This window comes from Geotrypetes seraphini, chromosome 7, assembly GCF_902459505.1.
Source record: "Geotrypetes seraphini chromosome 7, aGeoSer1.1, whole genome shotgun sequence".
NCBI classification, from domain to species: Eukaryota; Metazoa; Chordata; class Amphibia; order Gymnophiona; family Dermophiidae; genus Geotrypetes; species Geotrypetes seraphini.
The window spans coordinates 102,752,853-102,770,337 of NC_047090.1; the positions used below are offsets into that span (position 1 = coordinate 102,752,853).

The 17,485-nt window shown below is 40.8% G+C and overlaps 1 protein-coding gene across 3 annotated transcripts in view; it reads right to left on the reverse strand.

The window, feature by feature from the left end:
- TMEM121 (transmembrane protein 121) overlaps window positions 1-17,485 on the reverse strand; it is a 397,349-nt gene that overhangs the window by 33,765 nt on the left and 346,099 nt on the right. The window contains exon 1 of one of the 3 annotated variants that reach the window (XM_033953465.1): window positions 11,638-11,749. The exons of the other annotated variants lie outside the window; for them this stretch is intronic. The gene's annotated coding sequence lies outside the window, so the exon portion shown is untranslated. Of the gene's footprint in view, window positions 1-11,637; window positions 11,750-17,485 lie in introns of those variants that run through there. 3 annotated transcript variants of the gene reach the window in all.

Below are 17,485 nucleotides of genomic sequence, written 5' to 3' on the forward strand. Positions count from 1 at the left end.
ATAATGCATGAAAATTCATGCCACTAAAGGGGAAAGTTATCCGTGTGGGCAGGTTATTTTACAACTCATACAATTTTAGCACAGTCCCCATTTTAATGCAATGAAACCTATTTACTAATAACTGGAACTTAGGAATGGTTAAGATTCGATGAATCAGGAACCAATTCTGAGTTTTCATTATATCTTATGTTAGTTGATATTAAGGTTTGGCTCCCCAATTTTGTGGGCTTGAAAAGGAATTTTGTATTATATGTATAATTCTTGTAAAACTTTGTGAAAGAATCCTTTTTCTTTGGTTTCATTTGATATTATGAATTGTTAAATTTGCATAAATTAAAAAACAAAACTGGAACTTAATCTTTCCATCTCAACCCCACCGTTCATTCCTTCCCTCTTCTACTACTACTATTTATTATTTCTAAAGTGCTGAAAGGCGTACTCAGCACTGTACATTTTAACATACAATAGGTGGCCCCTGCTCAGAAGAGCTTACAATCTAATTTAGACAGGACATTTCGGGGTTGGGGAGATTATGGTAGAGGAAATGTTACAGTGGGTTTAGGTATCTGTCAACCGTGAGTGGGAGTTAGGAGTTGAAAGCAAACTCAAAAAGGTGGGCTTTTAGCTTGGATTTGAACACTGCTAAGGAGGGAGCATGACGTATCAATTCAGGCAGCCTATTCCAGGCATACGGCACTGCAAGAACGAAGGGACAGAGTCTGGAGTTGGCAGTGGAAAAGAAGGGTACAGATAAGAGGGGCTTGCCTGACCAACGGAGATCACGGGGGGGGGGAGTATAGGGGGGAGATAAGCGAGAAGCGATATGGGGGGGGGCTTCAGAGCGAATGCACTTGTAGCAAGAGGAGTTTAAATTGTATTCGGATGGGGAGCCAATGAAGCGACTTGAGCAGAGGGGTAATGTGAGAATAGCGACTCTCATGGAATATGAGTCACGCTTTTATTGTAATCTATCGATTTATTCCTTTCCTCATGTTGCTGTGGCTGTTTGACTGTTTCTCTGTACTTCGTGCTTTGTTTAATTTTTGTTTCCTACCCGATTATATGTTTTTCACTTTTTGTTTTCTTTTTATTCATTTTGCATTTTACTGTAAACCGCTTAGATTTACCTTGGTTTTATATTTGCGGTATATTAAATCAATTGAACTTGAACATCTTAACGGTAGCCCATGTCGATGACTTCCCCTCTAAGAGGCCAAACGTCTTGTCCTTAGAGAAGTGATTCTCAACCAAGGTATTAGGACACACTGTTCCTCAAAGCAGCACCAAAATAATTTGCAAACAAGTTCCATGCAAAATCTGTGTGCTAATGTGGGCAAACATGCCCGAAGCATATGCACATGGGTCTGCAAAAGAAACTTACATTTTAGCACAGATTCTATATACGGTGCCTGAGGTTAGGTGCCTATCTTATCTCCCCTTTTACAAAGCCACGGTAGCGGCTGCAGTACGGAAAATGCTCCAGTACCCATTAAATCCCGGCATCGTAGCGATTACCGCAGCAGCAGCCACTATCATTGCTTTGTAAAAGGAGTCCTTTTTATTTATTTTTTTTAAAATCAGCTTAATTGACATCATTAATGAGCAATAATGATGAGCACATAATTGGTAAAAATTAAAATTAATTGGATGCTAGGTGCCTAATTCAGTAGATGCCTTCCACTTTTGGGTAGGCGCTTAGCCCAAGGCATGTACAAGAAAGTAGGTGTGGTTAGGGGGCAGATTTGGGGCATGTTTTGTATCTAAGTGCCTAAATTGGACTTAGGTGTTTCATAGTTTCATAGTTTATTAAAATCTGATATTCCACCTTATCAGTATTCAAAACGGTTTTACAAAGTTTTATTAAAAAAAGAAAAGGGAACAGCAAAACAACATCACAAACGACAGGCAAAGGACTAACAAAGTGACAATGACATACTGAAACATGAGGAGATGGGGAGGAACTACAATATTTGGATAGTAAAGAAAAAAAAAACCGGATAAAAACAAAAGGGAGAACGAGAAGCTTAGCCCAAGTAGCTGGGCTAACGTAAGCTTAAAACGCCTTTAAAAGGACAATCGTATATCAAATGTGTCTTTAAAAAGAAATGTTTCTAAACTGGATTTAAAGTTATCTAAGGATGTGATCTCTCTTAAGTAGCTTGGAGCCGAGTACCAAAGCAAGGGGGCCATAACAGAGAAAATATTGGTTCTCATGGTATTAATGTGCCTTAGAGATGGAATAGAAAGTAAATGTTGGTTAGAGGATGGGAGGGAACGATGGGGAAAGTAAGGACTCAAGAGCCTGTTAATAAATTCTAGCTGACCAACGGCTTTAGTTTTAAATGTCAACAGCATAATCTTATAAGTAATTCGATGTTCGATGGGTAGCCAGTGAGCTTTAACCAGAAGAGGGGTGACATGGTCGTATTTTCGCGCATTGAGGATGATTTTTATGGCAGTGTTTTGGACAATTTGTAGATGCCTTATTTCTTTCATGGTGATTCCTTTAAATAGAGCATTACTGTAATCCGGACATGAGATAACTAAAGAATGAAAGAGCGTGTTTAGTGAAGACTGGTCAAGCAACCACTGGTAGGTGCCTTACTTAGGTACCGTTATATAGGCCAAGAAAACCCTAGCATAAATAGGGGGCGCCTAAGATTTTGCTAAGTCCAATTTAGGCACGGCTAGGCGCAATTCTATAAACCAGTGTCTCTCAAACTGTGTGCCACAGCACAGTGGTGTGCCCCAAAAATATTCTGGGTGTGCCACGAGAGATTCCAAAATTTTACTTTAGTTTTAAAAATTCCCTTCACAAGTATAAACTAGAATAGATGACATGTACATCAATGTTATGAATGTCTTTGTGCATAAGAATAGAACCGCCCAGACAAGCATCAGTCTTTCACATGACTGGTCCTTGAAAACTAACGCAACGACTACAGATAGTGGATGAAGAAATGTGTGTTTGTCGACTATCGAGCTGCGTTTTGAATTAATTTGCGCTCAAAAACAAGCACATTCATCACATTGATTAGCAATTATATTTCATCTTCTTTAGTTTCACCATTGTTACAATTACCCATATGCAACTTAAAGAACTTTAAATAAAATAACTCTCAAATGTAATTTTTTGTTGGTTTTACAATTTTATAATTTCAGTTATAACGTGCTGTGAAAAAGTTTGAGAGACACTGCTTTAAATGGTGCCTAACTGAAGATTGACAATTACTATGTGCTGTGCTCCTCAGCACCTATTAGGCATCATTTATAGAATCAGAGCCTGTGTGCACAAAACAAAATTAAAAAATACAGTAAAACCTTGGTTTACAAGCATAATTCGTTTCGAAAACATGCTTGTAATCCAAAGCACTCGTATATCAAAGCAAATTTCCCCATAGGAAATAATGGAAACTCAGACGATTCGTTCCACAACCCTAAAACTTTAATACAAAATACTAAACGTACTTGTATTACAAGACCTCGCTCATTTAGATCAGTCACTACACACCTGCAGCGTCAGAGAGAGAAGAACCATCGGCTCAGTTGTGATGTGTGTATATTGTATGTACTTGTATTGCAAGACCTTGCTTGTAAATCAAATTAAAATTTAATAAAATGTTTTGCTTCTCTTGCAAAACACTTGCAAACCAAGTTACTTGCAATCCAAGGTTTTACTGTATATATAATACTGACACTTGGAGTTACATGCGCATGGGCTGGAATACTATTCTGTGTTTTGAGAAAATTATTTCTGCATACTAAGCTGTACACAAACCCCCCTCTTTTACTAAGGTGCGCTATACTTTTAAGCGTGCGATAAATATTAGCGCGTGCTAATCATGCGCTAGCCGCTAACACGTGCGTGTTATCTATGGACGCATTAGCGGTTAGCGCATGCATCGATTTAGTACGCGCTAAAACACGTTAGCGCACCTTAGTAAAAGAGGGCCAAAGCCTACCGTAGTTTATTACATTGTCCCCTGTGTGTCTGTGGCTGGGAAAAATGCAACGCAGGGTACTAGATACTTGTACACATAACTGCTCCCTAATTCTGCCTCTCTTCATCCCCACTGATCACTTAGGTGATGGTTTTAGCATTTCACCCTTACTTTTTAATTATATTCCCCCCTGCAGGGCCGGATTTTCCTATAGGCTAACTGGGCTTCAGCCTAGGGCCTCAAGATCCGTGTCACATTTTTTATAAAGGTTAGTACCAATAACAACATGTTTCATTTAACATATTGATATATATCACAGTAATGATGTATTTTATTATCTCTCATGTAATTTACAAACTTAAAAATGGGAGGTGAAAGGGCCTCATAAGTGGAATAGCCTAGGGCCTCTTTTCATCTAAATCGGCCCTTCCCCCCTGTTATCATATTTTCTTACATAGGCTTGATTATTATCGCATTGTTGCATTACACAATTAGAGAATGTCATAGGTTATCCAAATTAAGTTAAAAACCCCTCTGGTTTGCAGGTGATTTATATGTGAAGCACCCCACCCCAGGATAGGGGAACTTGGCAGCATTGTATGAATCTTTATTCCAGCATGGTTACTATAAAAAACAAATAAGAAATAAAAAACAGGACTTTATTATCTATTACTGAGTCATAGTATGCTTGAAACTAGGACTCCAGTTCCTAGCAATTTAAAAAGAAGAAATATTTTAGCTAACAAAAAAACCTGGAGCAGAAACAATTGATCAAAACTATTATGACTCTTGTTGTATAGAATTCTTCTCAAACCTGAGGAAATAGAACCAGAAGGAATAATCAAATAAAGAGAGAGATTTGTATTAGGCATTGTTCAGAGACAAATTATTCTGTGAGCTTCCCTTAAAAAATTCCATAAAATCCAATTAACGGAAGCAGATGGTTCATGAAATCAGGCATTACTTGGCAAATTGCTTTTAAGTGTACTTTATTTTTTTTTTTTAATTCAGGGAACGGAGTGTCCTATATCCAAAAGTATGTTAAATGTGTTTTTAGCACATGTTATGAAAATAAAAAGAGCACTTACATTTTGGGGTTGTGTGTCTGTCTGTGAGACTGACATCACAGGTCACAAGTAGGCTGGATAAAATAGCCACCTATGCAGTCCTTAGATCATTATTTAATCAGATGCAGGAGCTCTTTGGGGAGCTTAGGGGCTGTCCTTGCCAATGCCTTAAGCATAACTTGCCACTACAGTGGTACCTCGGTTTACGAGTGCACCGGTTTGCAAGTGTTTTGCAAGACGAGCAAAACATTTGCAAAATCGGTGCCTCGGAAACCGAGCATGGCTCGATTTACGAGCACCCCCCCACCCCCCCGCAATCCGGCACCCCCCCCTGCGATCCGGCACCCCCCCTGCGATCCGGCCCCCCCCCTGCCTCGAACCGGCACCCCCCCGCCACGATCCGACCCCCCCGACACGATTGGGCACCCCCCGCCACGATCCGACCCCCCCGCCACGATTGGGCACCCCCCCAACACGATCCGACATCCCCCCCGACATAATTAGGCACCCCCCCCCCCGCTGCTTCTTACCCTCATCTGGGCACTCTTGAAGATCGGCCTACTCGTCTGCTGGGCCTTGAGCATCTGAGCATGCTCAAGGCCTGCGAGTTCACGTTCACGTTCAGAACATGAACTCGCAGGCCTTGCTCCTGGAACGGATTATGCTCGTAATCCGAGGTACCACTCTACTCAGAATACTGCAGTTCCAGTTCTAGGCTTGTGCACACTTTGCCTTCTGTTGTAAGCCGCCATGAATCCTTGCTGAAAATTGTGGGTTATAAGAAACTATATGATATGGTTAGGGTTACCTGACATCCGGATTTCCTCGGACATGTCCTCCTTTTCAGGACATGTCTGGGCATCTGGAAGGCTTTTCAAAGCCGGCACTTTGTCCGGGGTTTTGAAAAGCTTCTAACTAGTGTGACGTCAGGATGTGATACAAAGTGGATTTAACACACCCTTATGTAGGTCTTTCCTGCTTTCGAAGGCCATTTTTACGGCACCCGGAAATGGTTGATTTTCTATTTTTTAAATTAATGACCAAACACTAATATCTTTTAATAGCCATGTGGGCCTTACTGCCACCTATTTTGTAGGCAGTAATCCTGTGCTAATCAGTTACTCATGAATTGTATAAATGATTTGTAAATTTCCCCATGTCAATTAATCTACTTTATTTATTTATTTAAAAATTTATATACCGCATAAAACTATGCAGTTAACATATTGGGTTCACACATAGGCCCTGTTTTACAAAGGCGCGCTAAGCATTTTAGCAAGGATTTAGCGCGCACTAAATCAACACATGCGCTAACTGCTAATGCGCCCATAGGATAACATGCACGTGCTAGTGTTTAGCATGTGCTAATATTTAGCACGCGCTAAAAAGTTTAGCGCACCTTTGTAAAAGAGGGGGATAATATACCGATTGCCCTTTAGTCGTATGGCTATGTACAAACATTAGACAAACATCATATCAATAAAACATTCAACAATAAAACTGTAACAAGTTAAAACCTAGATATTCGTTGGCACTATATCTTACAGGAAGAATAAAAGTAGCAGCATTTCATAGAAAAGCATTAACAAAGAGCTGTGCTTTCAACATTTTCTTAAAATCGCAGTATGCTTGGTAGAGCATTGCAGTGTGTGGCACCCGCCACTGACATCATTGACCTAGAGGAAGGAACATCCAGTGAGATCATCATGTTTGCAGATGACACAAAGCTATGCCGGGCAATCAGATCGCAGAAGGATAGCGAGGAACTCCAGAGCGACTTATGTCAGTTAGAGAAATGGGCGGAGAAATGGCAGATGAAGTTTAATGTGGAAAAGTGCAAAGTAATGCATTTAGGCAGAAAGAACAAGGTGCAACTCTGGGTAAGACTTGGGTGTACTGATTAATAGGATCCTGAAACCGTCGGCACAATGCGCGGCAGCGACAAAAAAGCAAATAGAATGTTAGGCATGATAAAGAAGGGAATCACGAGTAGATCAGAGAGGGTTATAATGCCGCCCTATAGAGCAATGATCAGACCACACTTGGAATACTGTGTCCAACATTGGTCTCCCAACCTAAAGAAGGATATAAAACTGCTTAAGAGGGTGCAGAGACGAGCAACGAAGCTAATAAAAGGTATGGAGAAGTTTTGAGTTCAAGTTTAAGTTTCAAGTTTTTATATACCGCCTATCAAGGTTATCTAAGCGGTTTAACAATCAGGTACTCAAGCATTTTCCCTATCTGTCCCGGTGGACTCACAATCTATCTAACGTACCTGGAGCTATGGAGGACTAAGTGACTTGCCCAGGGTCACAAGGAGCAGTGCGGGGTTTGAACCCACAACCCCAGAGTGCTGAGGCTGTAGATCCAACCACTGCGCCACATGCACGAGGAACAACTTAAGAGACTGGATTGTTCTCCCTTGAGAAAAGGAGACTGCGAGGGGATATGATCGAGACTTTCAAAATACTGAAAGGAATCAACAAAATAGAGCAGGAAAAAAAAATTATTTACAATGTCCAATGTGACACGGACATGGACTGAAGCTAAGGGGGGACAAGTCCAGGACAAATATCAGGAAGTTCTGCTTCACGCAGCGAGTGGTGGACACTGGAATGCTCTTCCAGAGAAGGTTATAGCGGAATTGACCGTCCTAGGATTTAAAAGCAAACTAGATGCACATCTCCTTACGAGAGGCATAGAGGGGTATGGGTGACTAAAAATTACGCCAGGTGTACACCTGGCTGGGCCTTCGCGTGTGCAGATCGCTGGACTTGATAGACCGAAGGTCTGATCCGGAGATGGCACTTTTTATGTTCTTATGATGCTCCAATTCTAACATGAATAAAAGGCATCCTCCCCTCTAAACTCAGGGCTCCTTTTATCAAGCCACGCTAGCGGGGTTAGCGCGTGTGACTTTTAATCACACGCTAACCCCTGCGCTGGCCAAAAAACTACCGCCTGCTCAAGGCAGGCATTAGCGGCTAGCGCGGCCAGCGGTTTAACGCACGCTATTACGCGCGTCAGACTTCTAGCGCGGATTGATAAAAGGAGCCCTCAATTTCATAGTGTTTTCAGATCTTAAATTTCTTCTAGGTTGGTAAATTTCAGACAATTCTTTTAGTGCCCTTGGAGCAATATGATACAATATCTGATGGATGATTGCAATGATCTTAAAAATGTACTCTTTGCTGAATAGGCAGCCAGTGTAACTGTTTCAATATAGGAGATATATGTGAGCTCCTAGGAACCCCTGTAACCAATTTAGCGGCCGAATTGATCAGCATCTGCAGTGCAGGTGATCCTGAGATGCACATACAGCTGAATTGGCTAACGAACCAATTAGTGCCAATAGTGGGGTGTTAATCATTTATTAGCATTAATTGGCAACATTTTGGATATGCCAGTTCAATGTGATATACAATTTAGAAGAGCCTGGCCATATCCAGGGATTAACTTAACTGGCAGTGCTGTATATTAACTTAGCCCCTCCCCCCCCCCCAACACACATACACACAGATATTCAATGCCAGTCACCAGAAACAGCCTGACATTGAATATCCAGGCTCATTGCTGACCGCAGGAATTTGTGTAAGAGTATGTATTTGTGTTATTTTGTTGTTGATTTAAATTGTGTATATTGATTTGTAACCAATTTGGGACTCTTTTGGGAGGACGGGCTGAAAAAAAACAACTGATTAAATAAATCAATTGCATTTCTTCCAGGGCTGATCCTCCCATTGAGTATTGTATATTTTGCACCTGGCCCTGCTTTTCAGCCACTATTGACATATGCAAATTAGATCTACACATGGCCCTGAATCGCTTCACATCATCCACAGACCACTTCTTGTTACTTCTCTGCTTTAAATGTTAGCCACAAACTCACTGTGCAGTTGATTTAACTGTACATTTATCATAAGCATAGCATTATGCAGGACTGTTCATCATAATGCTGCTTCATAGAAAGTTACAATTTAAATACAGCCTTGCTAATACGACTTGACATGCAATCATTGGGGTTTTCATCGGCTGGCGTTTCTGAATTCTACTTTATTCCTTCCAACTTGACATTCTATTTTAAACTGACACGTTACCAGATATAAAGAGGCATTGAAAGGATTTAAAGCAACTAAGTAGAGGAATTGACTGAGGGTTGGAGAAGTAGGCTGAGAACCGGAAAAGCCGAGTTCACAGCCCATTGCACTGCAGTTCTTTATGATCTTGAGCAAGTCACTTCGGGGCCATTTTATTACAGCTTAGCGTGTGCCCATGGACATTAACATGCTCCAAATGCCACTTGGGCTAGAGATATAAAATAGGAAGCAAAGCACTTAGCGCATGCTAACCTTTATTGAAAAAGTCCCTAAAACCTTCATTGTCTTAGGTTCAAATTTACGTAATTAACATTTCATCTACTGCTTTACTGGCCAAAGATCAAGGAAGTTTACATCAAGATAACCTATACTAAAAAGGCACCTTAAAGCTTAAAACTTTACTGAAAGGGCCCCTTAAAGCTTTGCAGATTTATTGAAAGGGCCCCTTAAAGCTTCATTGCCTCAGGTTCAAACTTACTTAATTATTTAACATTTCATCTCCTGTCTTACTAGCCACAGATCATTCCAGGAAGTTTTCATTCAGAAAAACATCTACAAAAAAAAAAAACAACAGACCAAAAATAATCTCTCTGTCCTAGATTCCTTTATGCTCCCCATATACACCACCCACTCTACCCAACAGCAGCCTTGGCTCAGCTCACCTTCCGTTCACACTGAGAAAAACAAGGCTTTTAATGTTTTCCAAAACATAAAATGATCAGATTCTAGTTGTAAATTTACTGACAAGGTACTCCAGAAAACAAGCATCACTAAAAAAAAAATGTTTTATTAAACAAATGAATTATGTTACCAATTTTTATATGGTACGATCCCTGAATTTTTTTTAAGGTTTGATGTCCGAGTATCAACCATTAAGATCATTGCGCTCTGAAAGTTCAGCATTGCTGAAAACGAATGCTAACCCTAAATATGTGGAAACGGATGCCATGACTTTTACATGTGCAGGGGTTAAGTTGTGGTCAAATCTGAAAATAAGAGCTCATTTAGGAAAATGCTGAAAACACAATTATTTGTAGATGTATTTCTTTGAGAAATTGATTTTATGTAAGCATTGAATCTGTTTGTTTTGTTCTAACCTTGTTCTGAATTTTATAATATTTTATGTAAGTAACTATTTGTAAACCGTTTTGGAATATAACGGTATATAAATTAAAAAAAAAAAAAAAAATCAGGAAACTGGCCATAATGTCCAAAAACAATCCAGTTATTTTTCCATTCATATTCCTCTTTTGTACAGATACACAGTGAGCTCAGTGTAAAAATATTTAATGTGAAAATTAGTTAGGGTGTCTAGCAGAAAGAAGATAACCACATCTTTAGAGGCATATCACCTGATATTCCGTGATTTTTAGCCAGCCAAGAATGACTAGGGTTACCAGACGGCCAGATTTCCTCAGACAATATCCTCCTTTTGAGGACATGTCCAGGGGTCTGGATGGCTTTTCAAAACCCGGTACTTTGTCCGGGTTTTGAAAAGCTGTATCAGGCGCGAATGTCCTCCCTGTCTGACAAGAGCAGGCAGCGGGGGAGGGGCTAGGGCGGGCTTGGGGGTGGCATTAGATGGGCCGGGACTAGGGGGTCCGGATTTTCCCTACGAATGACTAAGAGTACAAAGCAGCCTAAGTGCTAATATTTAGCGTGAGATAACTGCTAAATATTAGCAGTTAGCGGCTGCCATCTATGTCACGCGATTAAGCCAGCTATCCACAAAAATAAAGACTGTGGGCCAGTTAAGTTAAGTCACCAAATCAGGCCACTGAAATAGTTCGTCTATATTTGACTCCTATAAACTTAGCTGATCAGCGCTGAATATTGTAACCGGCACTAGAGCCTTCAGCTTAGACTCCACAGTGCCCCTAGTGGTTACAGCAAAAACTGCACCGGCGTGTGACCCAGTATGGAGTCACCCTGCAGGCACTGCATCAATATGAGTAAAACCAAAATACAGAACCAATGCAAAAAGTTCCAGGTTCAGTTTTCAAAAGAAAATTTAATTCAGAATGGACAGAATGGCAAAATCCCAAAACAATGCAACTTGCAAAACATAACAAAAGAACAAAAAATCCAATGGGAAAACTCCGGGTGTGTTCAGGATTTCTCCTTCCAAAATGCCAATAATCTGCTCTGTGCTTTTATTCGCCACAGAGCTTCTGGCAATCAAGCTTCCAAAGCCTGCTCCTAGCAGGTTTCCAGAAAGTTCAACTCCCTGCTATGGTACACCAATGTTCAATCAGTTTTAAATAGCAAAGCCTCCTGCTTATCTTTTAGCATTGCTGGGTCTAGAGGAGTGCCTCAAGTTTGCCTGACCAAAAAAGCACAAAGCAGCTTTCAAAATAGCTCCCAGTTGTTGGCAAACCTCTCCCCACAAAACACTCCCAGCTTAACAAACTGTGCACATAATCAAAATAGCAAAGAAAAAAACAATTCCACAGTTCAGGCAGTCCATGCAACCTACTGAGAGAAAGAAAAAAACAATCTCAGCCAGAACAGCAAACAAAAGAAAAAACTCACAGTTCTTTGCTCAATCTTTGCAAATGGTTGCCAAGCCTCTTGCCTTTCCTTGCAGCTCCACAACACATGCTGGCCTGTTCTGCAAATGGTGGTGTGGATTCAGCCTCTTCCACACTCAGGTCTACGGCATTACCCTAGCTTGAGCCAGCAATGCTCTACTTGGGAAGAGATCCATGACTTCCCTCTCACCTTCCTTTCCAAGAGCAAACTACTGGCTTTTCATGGGAGGAGCCACACCCTGCTCTGAGTCTGCTCTCACCTGGGCTTCTCTCTGGCTCCCCTCAGTGGACACTAGGGAAACCACAGGGACCAAGGCAGGCACGGAGCCTGACTGGTCACAATATCGACATGTCAGTCATCGGAAACAGCCTGGTATTGAATATCTAGGCTCAGCGTCAGCTGCGGAAGTCAACCCAGCTAACTCCTGTGGTCTAGGATCTGGATATTGGGCCTTTAGCTCTCTTTTTTAGGAAAAGTTGGCCTGCAGACATTTGGAAATGTCTCCTTTGAAACAATGAATGCATTGCATCACAGTAGCTCATTGTTAACGAGATAAACATGGGGAAGTCACTGTTTGCCCTGGGATTGGTATGTTGCTAATATATGGGTTTCTGCCAGGTACTTGTGACCTTGATTGGCCACTGTTGGCCAATAGTGGCCAATCCAGGTCATAAGTACCTAGCAGTCTGACCCTGTTTGGCTATTCTTATGTTATGTAACATGGATTCATATTTACACGTCTCAAGACCATGTGAGAAAGTTAACTATGAGGACAGGGTCAAGTTTCTTAATTATTTTAGATGAGCCCTACAAGTGGAAACACAGGCAAAACCCCAAAATGTTGCATTGTAATACATTTTGAGCCTTTTTTACTCATATAGGTTCAGTCTAATCTGACATTTAGGGCCCTTTTACAAACCATGCCAAGCGTTAACATACATTTATTGCCAGGAAAAAAGCTTATAACAAAACACATTATAGTGTTTTGCAGTAGTTTGCCTGTCAGCATGCACAGCTCATGCATTAATTAGCTAGTTAAAAAGAAAAAAAAAATGACTGGAATGTGTCATGGATGGAGAATGGGTATGGAAGCGTGAACCAGCTACTACGACTACTTTTTATTTCTAGAGCGCTACAAAACATACACAGCTCTGTACATCAAAACATAGAAGCATGTAGAGAGTTAATAATGGGAACACTCGGGGCTAGATTCAGTAAACAGCACTCAAAAATCGGAAGCAAAAACTTCAGGGATCAATGCTAATTCTATTATGCGCACTCAAAAGATGAGCATCCATTATAGAATAGCTTTGAGTGCCAATTTAGGTGCCCAGATTTGGGTAACAGGTCTTGCACCTACTGAAACAATGTGCAATTTCCAGTGCCCAATATGGGCACTTTAACACAGTGAGCAAATTGATTATTGATAGGAAAGAAAGAACGAATAGGGAAAGGGAATCACAATTGGGAGGGGAGATGTAAGTTCGTCTTGGATTGGCACTCAAATATCAGTGCCCAATTTTGGGTTTCATATAGAATTGAGAATTGGTGCCTCCTAAATAGGAAGTGGTATATTTAGAAGGCACTAAGGGCCAGATTCTACAATCGGTGCCTGTAATGGCCGGTGCCTCCAAAACTGGCACCAGTCTCATGCAATGATGAAAAAAATTACTTTTTAATAATAATCGAGCATTATCTTTACAAACGAGTGCGGAAAAATTCTCAGCCTAGCCAAGAAGAGAATGACATGGATATGGTTCAATGAATGATCTGAAACAATATCAATGCGTAGAATTTTGTTTCTTCCAATTGGCACTTAATGAAATAAGATGCATCAGCTACGGTGGCAAAATAACACTCAGAATTTAGGAAGTTGGTTGGTTGGGCTGAGAACTTTACATTACCCCCTTTTAATGCTAATCGAGCACAAACTTTAAAAAGACCCACCACAGCTGAGGAGCCATCAATGTGGGAGAACACAGTGAAGGATCCAAGTCAGACAAATAGAGGCACGAGAAATGGGGCAGTGCCATTTTTGGTGAGGTTACCATATGGCTCCAGAAAAAAAGAGGACGGATTGAGATATCCAGGTTTTACTTCCATTGAAAGCAATGGAAGTAAGGATGACGGGCAGAGACATCTGGGTTTTACTTCCACTGAAAACAATGGAAGTAAAACCTGGATGTCTCAATCCATCCTCCTTTTTCTGGAGTCATGTGGTAACCCTATTTTTTTGTGATGTTTATCAAATAATCTGTTTTATTTATTTTTGCTTCAGCATGCTTTATCAGTATTTATCGGTTTAAATCCAAAAAGAGAATCTGTCAGGGTACAAGGGATAAAACTTAGGTTTCAGATAGGGGATTCTTACTGGACTGCTGACTACATTCAGCAGAGGAGAGAGAAAACCGGTAGCTCATTTGCTTTTCTTTCATTCATGTCATGGGATTAAGGATTATTAAATCTTCACAAGAAATGGAGATTAATTCAGGCAGTCACAATAAGAGCACATGTAATTAATGGAGCAATCACTGAGCTGGGACCTATCATTAATAGATTATTTCCCTCACAGTGTAATCAGTTGTGTGGAAGGTTAAAGCTTTCTCATTCTGCTTTGTTAACCTGCTACAAGTGTGATCTGTTATCCCTGCTTTGCCAGCCTTCCCATTCCACCAAATAAACTGAGACCCTTATAGAATCTCGCCAGCGGCTGTACACATCACTAACATTTAGGCAAAAAGAAAACAACCAGGCGTAAATATCTGCACTTAAGTTGTATACAGATCAGGTGTATTCTATAAAGGTGTACATAAATTTTTAGGAATACTCACGATACACCCATGCTCCCTAGCCACACCCTCTTTTCAGATTCACACACTGGAAATGGCGAGCACCACTTTATAGAATGTGCCTACCAAGTTGTACATTAACTACTAATTAGCGTCAATTAGCATCAATTAATAGGTGCTAATTGGCAATTAAGTTGTGTGTGAAAATAGGCTGTGTGCACCAATTTGCAAGTATACACAATTTGGGGGTTAGTGCAATTTAGCATGGGACTTTCCTGTGTGCTATGCTCATTTGTAACATTCAGTATTTTAGGTTATTTTTTTTTCATTTTGTTTTTCAAGTTGTGCACTAATGTTCACATTAATACATGTTACCTGAAAAATTGCCTTTAAGTGACATGGTAATTGACCACATCGTTTAAAAGCAATTAAAAGTGCATTTTTAAAAAAGATAGGTGCCCACCGGCGCTTACATTTCCAGCCTTGGAATCTCATCTATGGAGGTGTCTACAAGCACCTAAGGTCGACAGAGGCATGGTTAATGCCGGAAATGACCTTAAGTGCTGATAGTTGCCTCTGTAGACGCGATTCATGTTAAAAACATAGGTGCCAGAAATGTAGCCCTTCAAAACCCTGGCCTACATTTCTGGTGCCTATGATTGACCTGACCTCGATTCTACAACCAGTACCGGTGCTTGATTGACATGAGACAGCATGCTTGCATGCTTGCAATTCCTTGGTCCACCCCTACACCATAGAAACATGATGACAGATAAAGGCCAAATGGCCCATCCAGTCTGCCCATCCATTTAGGGCCCTTTTACTAAAGGGTGTTAAGCCCTAATATGCAGTGTGAATGCAAGAGAAAGCTTACTGAAAAACTTGTTAGAGCAATGTGCAGTAATTTTCCAATTGTGCCTTATGTAAATGGTAACTATTTAAAAAAAATATTTTTCAAGGGGTGTGTGCCATGGTCATTCCTATGTTATCCGGCTAGCACATTATGATTAAAACACGCTCACCAGATAAAGGGTTAATGTGCAAGAACTTAGCCTACATAGGAGGCGGCAAGTACCCCTGCAGTAATCCCAGCAGGTGGCGCAGGCTAATGGCTGCATTAGTACATGACCTGCCGCAAAATATTTTTTCAATACATAGTCTAAAACAGTAGTTCTCAACCCTGTCCTGGAGAACCACCAGCCAGTCAGGTTTCTGGGATAACTCTAATGAATATGCTTGAGAGAGATTTGCATATAATGAAGGTGAGAGGCATGCAAATCTGCTCCATGCATATTCATTAGGGCTATCCTGAAAACCTGACTGGCTGGTGGTCTTCCAGGACAGGGTTGGGAACCACTGGTCTAAAACATGTTGAATAACATCTGGGCTTAGTGCCTGGGAAAATCCCAGGTTAAAAGTGCCAAGCTCAGTTTTCAGTGTACTTTAGTACAATGGTCCCTTCAAAACAGAGGCTCAATATTCAGCTGTCAGAAATCAGCATTTTGCTGACCACCACCAATGTTATCCCCAGAAATCCAAAGCTGGATCATGTCCATGCCCCAGCGCTGAATTTCCGGTTTCCTGAGCTGGCTAATACATAGCCAGTGAAGTGCAATATTCAGTACTTAACTAACTGCATAAAGATAGGACTGACTTTTATGCTGCATGTTGGCACTTAACCAACCAAGTTCTGACTCCATTCCTGGAATGTCCTTGAACTAGCTGGTTTCAAGTTGGGCGCTAACTGGACATTTTTAACAGCAGTATCCAAGTTAAGTGCTGCTGAATATCACCGGTTAACCCCCAAAATGTAAGTTAACCAACCAGGAGCTGTTTCTAGCTGGTTAAATCACTTTGAATATTGACCCCCATTATTACCCTCTCGCTGGTCTGTTGCACAGCTCTTCCCAACAGTGAATATAAGAGCAGGGAGTAAAAGGACAACATGAGCAATGATGGGGATTATGAGAGCGCTAAGAGCAGGGATGAGGGGTGTACAGGTTAAAAGTTTTCATTCTGTTTAGTCGCCTTTGTCATTTATCAGATTTTTCATTTTATTTAGGTTTTCAAAATGTATTTTTGTTATGGCAACTGCCTGTTATGCTCTCTATGGAATAATAGTGCAATAGTGATACAGTAGTGCACATTATTGAACCATAGTGAGAAATATTACTCCACAGCATGCACTACTGACTAATAATGCACATTATTATAGGCAGTCCCTGGGTTAAGCACGAGTTACGTTTTTAAAGCTGTTTTTAAGTCGGATTTGTGTGTAACAGAACTTGTAAATTTTAAAATTCTTGTTGCTTACCTTTGCTCCCAGCTGACAAAAGGGCCAACTCTCCCTACAATGTTCCCTCTAAGGTACAGCATGCACAAGCATACACTGTTCTTAATGTGGCCATGCATCATTCTTGAACTGGTGGCTATGGAATTGGGAGTGCTTGTCGGACAGAAGTTAATCTACGGTGTTAGGCAAGCACTGGTATTTCTAATTCTCTGCCCTCTCTTCCGCTGATGAGCTAAATTTTACCTATGCAAATTGTAGTTAGAATAAACAAAATCATAGCTAGAATAAACAAAAAGAAGCAACATCGGGGGACATTTGCAGCTTACAGTCAGACTTTGGCTTGTCAGTGCTAATATTCAGCATTGGCTGGCCAAAGTTACCTGGGAAACTTTGGTTGGCCAAAAAAGCAGATGTAAAATAACTTTAAAAATATATATATAAAAATTAAGAATGGCCATACTGGCTCAGATTCAGTAAATGGCACCGTAAGTTAGGCGGAGGTAAGCACCCTACTGCTGCCTAACTTAATTGCTTCAATTAGTTTTAATCAGAACAGTAATTGACCACATCATTAAAAACCAATTCAAATGTTGTTAAAAAAGTGGGCGCTGGAATCGCATCTAAGCAAAGCGCTTATCAGCGCCTAAGGTCAAAGTGAGCATGGTTGACCATAGAAACATAGAAGATGACGGCAGAAAAGGGCCACGGCCCAACAAGTCTGCCCACTCTAATGACCCACCCCCTAAATTCTTCCCTGAAGTGATCC